Source organism: Pipistrellus kuhlii, unplaced genomic scaffold, assembly GCF_014108245.1.
Source record: "Pipistrellus kuhlii isolate mPipKuh1 unplaced genomic scaffold, mPipKuh1.p scaffold_m20_p_3, whole genome shotgun sequence".
NCBI classification, from domain to species: Eukaryota; Metazoa; Chordata; class Mammalia; order Chiroptera; family Vespertilionidae; genus Pipistrellus; species Pipistrellus kuhlii.
Window position 1 is genome coordinate 141366619 of NW_023425529.1, and position 6272 is coordinate 141372890.

The 6272-nt window shown below is 37.7% G+C and overlaps 1 pseudogene; it reads left to right on the plus strand.

Annotated features, from left to right (window-relative positions):
• The first annotated feature begins 580 nt into the window (after positions 1 to 580).
• LOC118729673 lies at positions 581 to 6025 on the plus strand (annotated as a pseudogene).
• The last annotated feature ends 247 nt before the right edge of the window (positions 6026 to 6272 follow it).

Genomic DNA, 6272 nt, shown 5'->3' on the forward strand with positions numbered 1-6272 from the left:
GAAATAAAATTATTCCATTATGATTTTATTTCTAACTGAATGTTAGAGTTACTCATTTTTTGAAAAAAGAATGCTACTCACATTATAAGATTTTTATACATGTATACTACAATATTTCTATACTAAAAATAGACAAATATGTAAATTGACTGTACCTCCATGACTCACATAGCCAATCAGGAGTGAGTATGCAAATTAAGCCAAATAAGAAGGCGGGCCTGTGGACAGTGTGCACACAGGCAGGCACTGAGCAGCTGGGGTCAGGGTGGGATGTCCACCTGCGTTCCACGTAGCCGGGGTGACGCGGCAGGTGTCCCTGGGGCCCCACCTGCTCTGAGCCAGTGCAGAGTGGCCAGGGTCCCAGGGATGCCACGGGAGTGTCTGCTCCTGTCAGCCAGGCCTGGAGGCTGCTGGAGTTCACAGCCCACTTGGTTTGTGCAGCCTCCAGACTAGAAGTGGAAACCAAGAGCACAGGAAGCACCAGGAATGCTGGGAATCATAGTTCTGATGGCAGCCCCTGGACTGGAAGCAGAAGCCCAGAGCGTGGTGAGCACCAGGAATGCTGGGAATCCTCGTTCCGATGGCAGATGCGTTGCGGGATCTCCGAGACACTAGAGCAGAGTGAGCCTGGAGCGAGTTACTGCTGCGGTGGAGGGTGGAGGGAAAGAGGAGGTGAGAGACGTAGTAAGTAAAGTCAGAGTGTCACAGGAAAATTAAAGGGAAGATATCATGCACCTTCTAGGAAATTGCCACCGATGGAGCAAAGAAAAAACAAAACCTCTATTAGATACTTTGTGAGAACCAAGCCAAACTGGGTTGGGATCTTAGACAATTTGCTCATATGATTGCAAAGACAGACAGAAACTCCCAGATTGGAGAGGACTCCCCTGAGGGCTCCCAGATTGGAGAGTGTGCAGGTTGGGCTGAGGGACCCACCTCCTGGGCGTGAATCTTTGTGCACAGGGCCCCTAGTTATAGGGTAATATAAAAGTAGAATGTATTAATATATATCTATTATGATTCCCAAAATTTATGATATGCAGACAGTGATAACTCTTTTGTATTCTGAGTTTTGTTTTGAAAAAAAAAATTTATTTTTACTTATTGAGCACACTGATTAACAACGTTATACAAATTTAAGGTGTACAGCATTATAACTCAATATCTGCATACTTTATTTTTTTTATCAGGCAACCACAGAAGCTTTTTAAAAAATGTATTTTTATTGATTTCAGAGAGGAAGAGAGAGGGAGATAGAAACATCAGTGATGAGAGAGAATCATTAATCGGCTGCCTCCTGCATGCCCATCCTGAAGATCAAGCCTGCAACCCAGGCACGTGCCCTCACCGGGAACTGAGCATGACCTCCTGGTTCATAGGTCAATGCTCAACCACTGAGCTATGCCAGCCTGGCACAGAAGCTTTTTGTGTGCTGCTAAATTAAATGTAGTAGGAAGAAACAACTGAGCCTTTAAGTGTTTAGTAATCATCTTCATTGAAACAAAGTATCAGCCGAAGCCGGTTTGGCTCAGCGGGAGAGCGTCCGTCTCCGGACTGTGGGGTCCCAGGTTCGATTCCGGTCAAGGGCATGTACTTTGGTTGCGGGCACATCCCCGGTGGGGGTGTGCAGGAGGCAGTTGGTTGATGTTTCTCCCTCATCGACATTTCTAGCTCTCTATCTCTCTCCCTTCCTCTATGTAAGAAAAATCAATTATATATATATATATATATATATATATATATATATATATATATATATATATATGAAACAAAGTTATCAAAGAGACTAGGCCCAATCTGAAAAAATGCAAGATCAGAGTGCCAGCTCTGTCTGGTTCTAATGAATTTTCTGGCTTATAGATGACCAAATTATTGCTAGGCTTTCAACAAGTGATAAAACTGTGAAAATAAATTAGATGTTATTTAGAAATTACTTAGAAATTTGAATCCATTTATTTAAATAACAACTTCCTTATCAATTACTAGCAGAAAGATAATATTATTTTATAAGAAATTTAATTGAATTATAAAACAAATATATCTCATAAAGGCAGCATTAGATTACATAAAAGACATTCCATTTTTTGTATATTTATGCTAAATTATATACCCTTTTTCATAAGTGAATACAAAGCAGCAGCTGCCTTCTGACTTTTAAACAGGTTTTCTTTTACTTTCATGATTTTCCTGCTTTCAGTTGCTGCATCGTTCTATTTTATTTTACATGAAATGAACAAACCACACTGTCTAGTGATGATTTTTAAAGATTACAACCTAAAAATCAAATATGTCTAATGAATATGGTCACGTTAATTAAGTAATTTCTTCTTAAAAAAAAAAGGTAACATGTTTCCTTCCCTCACTACATTTACCAAATATTACTATGCTCATGTTTGGCATAGACTCATATAATATCCCCTGTGAATTTAATCTGATCGATCACACAAAACAAATTCATTTTTAAAATTTGCAGTCACTTTTCTCACTTAATGGCTGGTAATAACAATGGCTAAGATGTTTCTTTGTTAATATTTTTTTCTGGTTAATGAGTGTTTCTAACTATTTTTAGTACATTTCTAAATTATATTTAAAAATTCAGGCTAAATTTATTCTCAGAAAAATGATTTTCTAAGCATAATTTAAAAGTATGAGCACATAGATTAAAAAATACTGACTTAATTGCATTAGCTGGTATATGTACATAAAATTTATTAAAATGATTCTTGTTCTGATTAATTTTGTGTACATTTTAGATACCAGGTGCTTGATTGACCTGACAAAACAATCACATTTTCATTCTTTTGGGAAGTCCTATAAAATCATGCTAAACTGAATTAATTTCTTATAATTATGTACATTATAATTAATAACAGACAGTTTAGATAATAATGAAACAGTATTCTCTGCATAGAAATGATGTGTATCATATCACTTACCCAAAGTATGGATGAGGTGTATTAATAAGTATGTACATTTTATATTTTGAATATAAGTTATATCTTAATAAAGCTGAGTAAACATATATAACTCCAGATATTTAACAGTGGAATAAGATGATGCCATGTCTTATTGAATAGAAATTGATCCATTCTATGGAAGATTTGAACTGAAATATGATTTTAAATTGATTTAAAAACACATGAATGATCTGATTTTTATATTTTGTGGAATTAGAAGTAATTTAACTCAAGAAAGAAAATATTTACTTTTTAAAAATTCTGGAACATATAAATATATATATATCTATGTATATATATTTATCTTAGATTTTTGTATATAGATAAATATAGATGCAGATACAGTATATATACACATAAACAGATAGATATATATTTCTTCATCCATGTAGAGATGAAATAGATTCATGTGTGCATATGTATACATACACATACACAAATATGTATAAACATACCTTAATTTAGAAGAGTCATTGAACCATATGAATGTGTGCATGTATGTACATATGTATACACATACAAATATTTATATGTATGTGTAAGCATATTTCATTTATGTTTGATATATATATTTACATATATATGAAACAGTGTGTGTAAAAATATGTGTGATACAGTTCAGTTTTCTACTTACTCTACATTTTGACACAAAGTTCTGTAGAGCCATCTGAAAGGATTATGGGCAAGAAGGAGATACAGATTTAAAGCCAGTATTCCCACAATCTTCAAAGGGAAGATTTCCACAATAATTTATATCTTCAAGTGACTTACAATTTATTTTGGTTAAGTTATTTTGCTGCTTTTTAAAAATATGTTTTTATTTATTTCAGAGAAGAAGGAAGAGGGAGAGAGGTAAAAACATCCTATATATTAAAAGCCTAAAATGCAAATTGACCATCACAAAACAGTCCAACACACAAGATATCTGCCCCCATGTGGCCAAAGATGGCCTCCACAATATGGCCAGCAGGGTTGGGCAGTTGGGAGGGACCAGGCCTTTAGGGGAAGGCAGTTTGGGGTGACCAGACCTGCATGAGAGGGCATTTAGGAATGGCTGGGCCAACAGGGGTGGGTAGTTGGGGCAACCAGGCCTACAAGAGAGGGCAGTTAGGGACAACCAGGTTGGCAAGGGAGGGCAGTTAGGGGTAACCAGGCTGGCAGGGAGTTGTTAGGGGGTGATCAGGCTGGTAGAGAGAAGTGGTTGGGAGCAATCAGACAGGTAGGCATCCTGATTATGAGAGGGATGTCCGACTTCTGGTTTAGGCCCCATCCCTGGGGGATCAGGCCCAAATTAGCAGTCGGACATCTCCCAAGAGGTCCCAGATTGGAGAGGATGCATGCTGGGCTGAGAGACACCCCTCATTCCAATATACAAATTTCATGCACCGGGCCTCTAGTAGAGATAATAAAGAATTCCATTTGATGTTTAGCCTGTCCCCTTAAGAAGAATTTTAGCACCTGACAAAGATGAAAATTTGAATTTGAAGAAGATGAAAAGAGGGTGGTGCTGGAGCAGGGTCTTCTTGATCATTTCCTGCTAGAGTTCCTGGTACTTTATTACCAATTTTGCTATCAGAACTAGGAATGACGTTACTGTCAGAATTGAGAAGACCCGTCTGAAAGCTTCCTATATCACAGTCAATGTAAGGATCTGCATGGCATAGATTTAACGTCTTTGCAAGATACGTCTGTGGCTTTAAGAAAAGAAGATACATATGTTCATTTTAATGGGGACATTGAGCTCCAGAAGCATGTTGAAAAATTAACCAAACGTGCAGCTATCTTCTTTTGAATTCTAACACTACAAGCCTAAAATAAGTTTTACCAATACCAAGTGTTTCTCTTTCATGGAGATGGATGAAATTAAACCTGGGCCCATTGTAATAGGTATAGAAGAAACCCACTGATTTTAAAAGAAAGAAATTGTCATTATTGACCAAGAAACCACTTTATCTTCACCTACATCAAACTTCACACAAGGAAGGACCCTGGCATGAATAACATGGAACTTCTGTGAATTTTACCACGCACCAGAAACAGGTAGCTCTGTGTAGAATCCTCTCCCTTCAGCAGGCAGGAAGCAGGCAGTGCCAAGCCAGCAGGCCAGAGGGGATCACTGCAAAGCTATAGTACAGAACCTGTGTCTAGTATGTAACTGACATGTAAGACTCCTTTGGATACAGGCTTATTGTAGGGTTTGAAACACGTTTTTACTTTTTTATTGATTGTGTAGTTAGTATTCTCTTTTCTAATCGGCCACTGCTGCCCTGCTACCTGGGACAACACTGCCGTGGGTAGGATGTACTCATCTCCAAACTTATTATAGTGATAAGCATGTACTAGGGTTTACATGTCTGTTCCCTTCTGCTCTACTATACTCCCTTGGTTTTTTGAATTAATGTCAAACTTTGGGCCAATCTGGGTAGGATAGTATGAAATTGCTTTGGAGAGTTTGCACCAGTTATGCTGTCCAAGAAGTAAATTTCTAGGCTGCTCCTCAAAGGTGGCCTAAGTTCACCTGATTTCATCCCTTTCCTGCTTAGAGAATGCCTTGGCCAGATCGGTGTCCATTTGGGAGTGTTCCCACGTTGTAGCTGTGATTTTTCCAGATGTCCAGATTGTTTCTGAAAGCGGGCATATTTTTAGTCAGGTTGATTTGCTGTTCTTCTGCATCACATTATTATTCTTTCTGATGCTGATTCCAGGGTTAACGCAGAACCATCTCAGAATAATTACCAATTTTTAGATGGGTTAATAATGCCTTCCAAATCATGTGACCTAAAAATAATTTGAGTCAGATGCTAACGAGATACTGCAGGAATAACTGCTGTTTTCTGACAACGGATTGCAAAACCTGGAAACCTGCATACCTCTTACAGCTATGAGTATGCAAGATTTAGAGATACTCTATTTCTTTTTTAGATGGGTAGATAGGATTGCCATTTATTTCCTGTTTATATCTATCACCATTTATCCATATGGAAATGTGTAGGTCATTAGCTTGTTATAATCTGACTATTTACATTACTTTTGACTTAATGGGGCGTAAATAAAACTTTCATAATATACATTAAATCTGGATGGGCTTTCTGTGGGTTAGATGTAGAGCCCACATATTTAATATCACTACTTTCAATGGCCAGCGCTAGCACCATGGGAATGTGGTACAGTATTTGGTCTATTTTTAAACTAGTGTGATAACCTGTCATACTGTTCAGTTTGTTTGCTTCTTAGAATAAGTAACCACAATTACGTTGTCCTAGCCCTTGCACTTCAAGAGATCTAGTCTTTCAGCTGTCTGTTGGGTCATTTCTG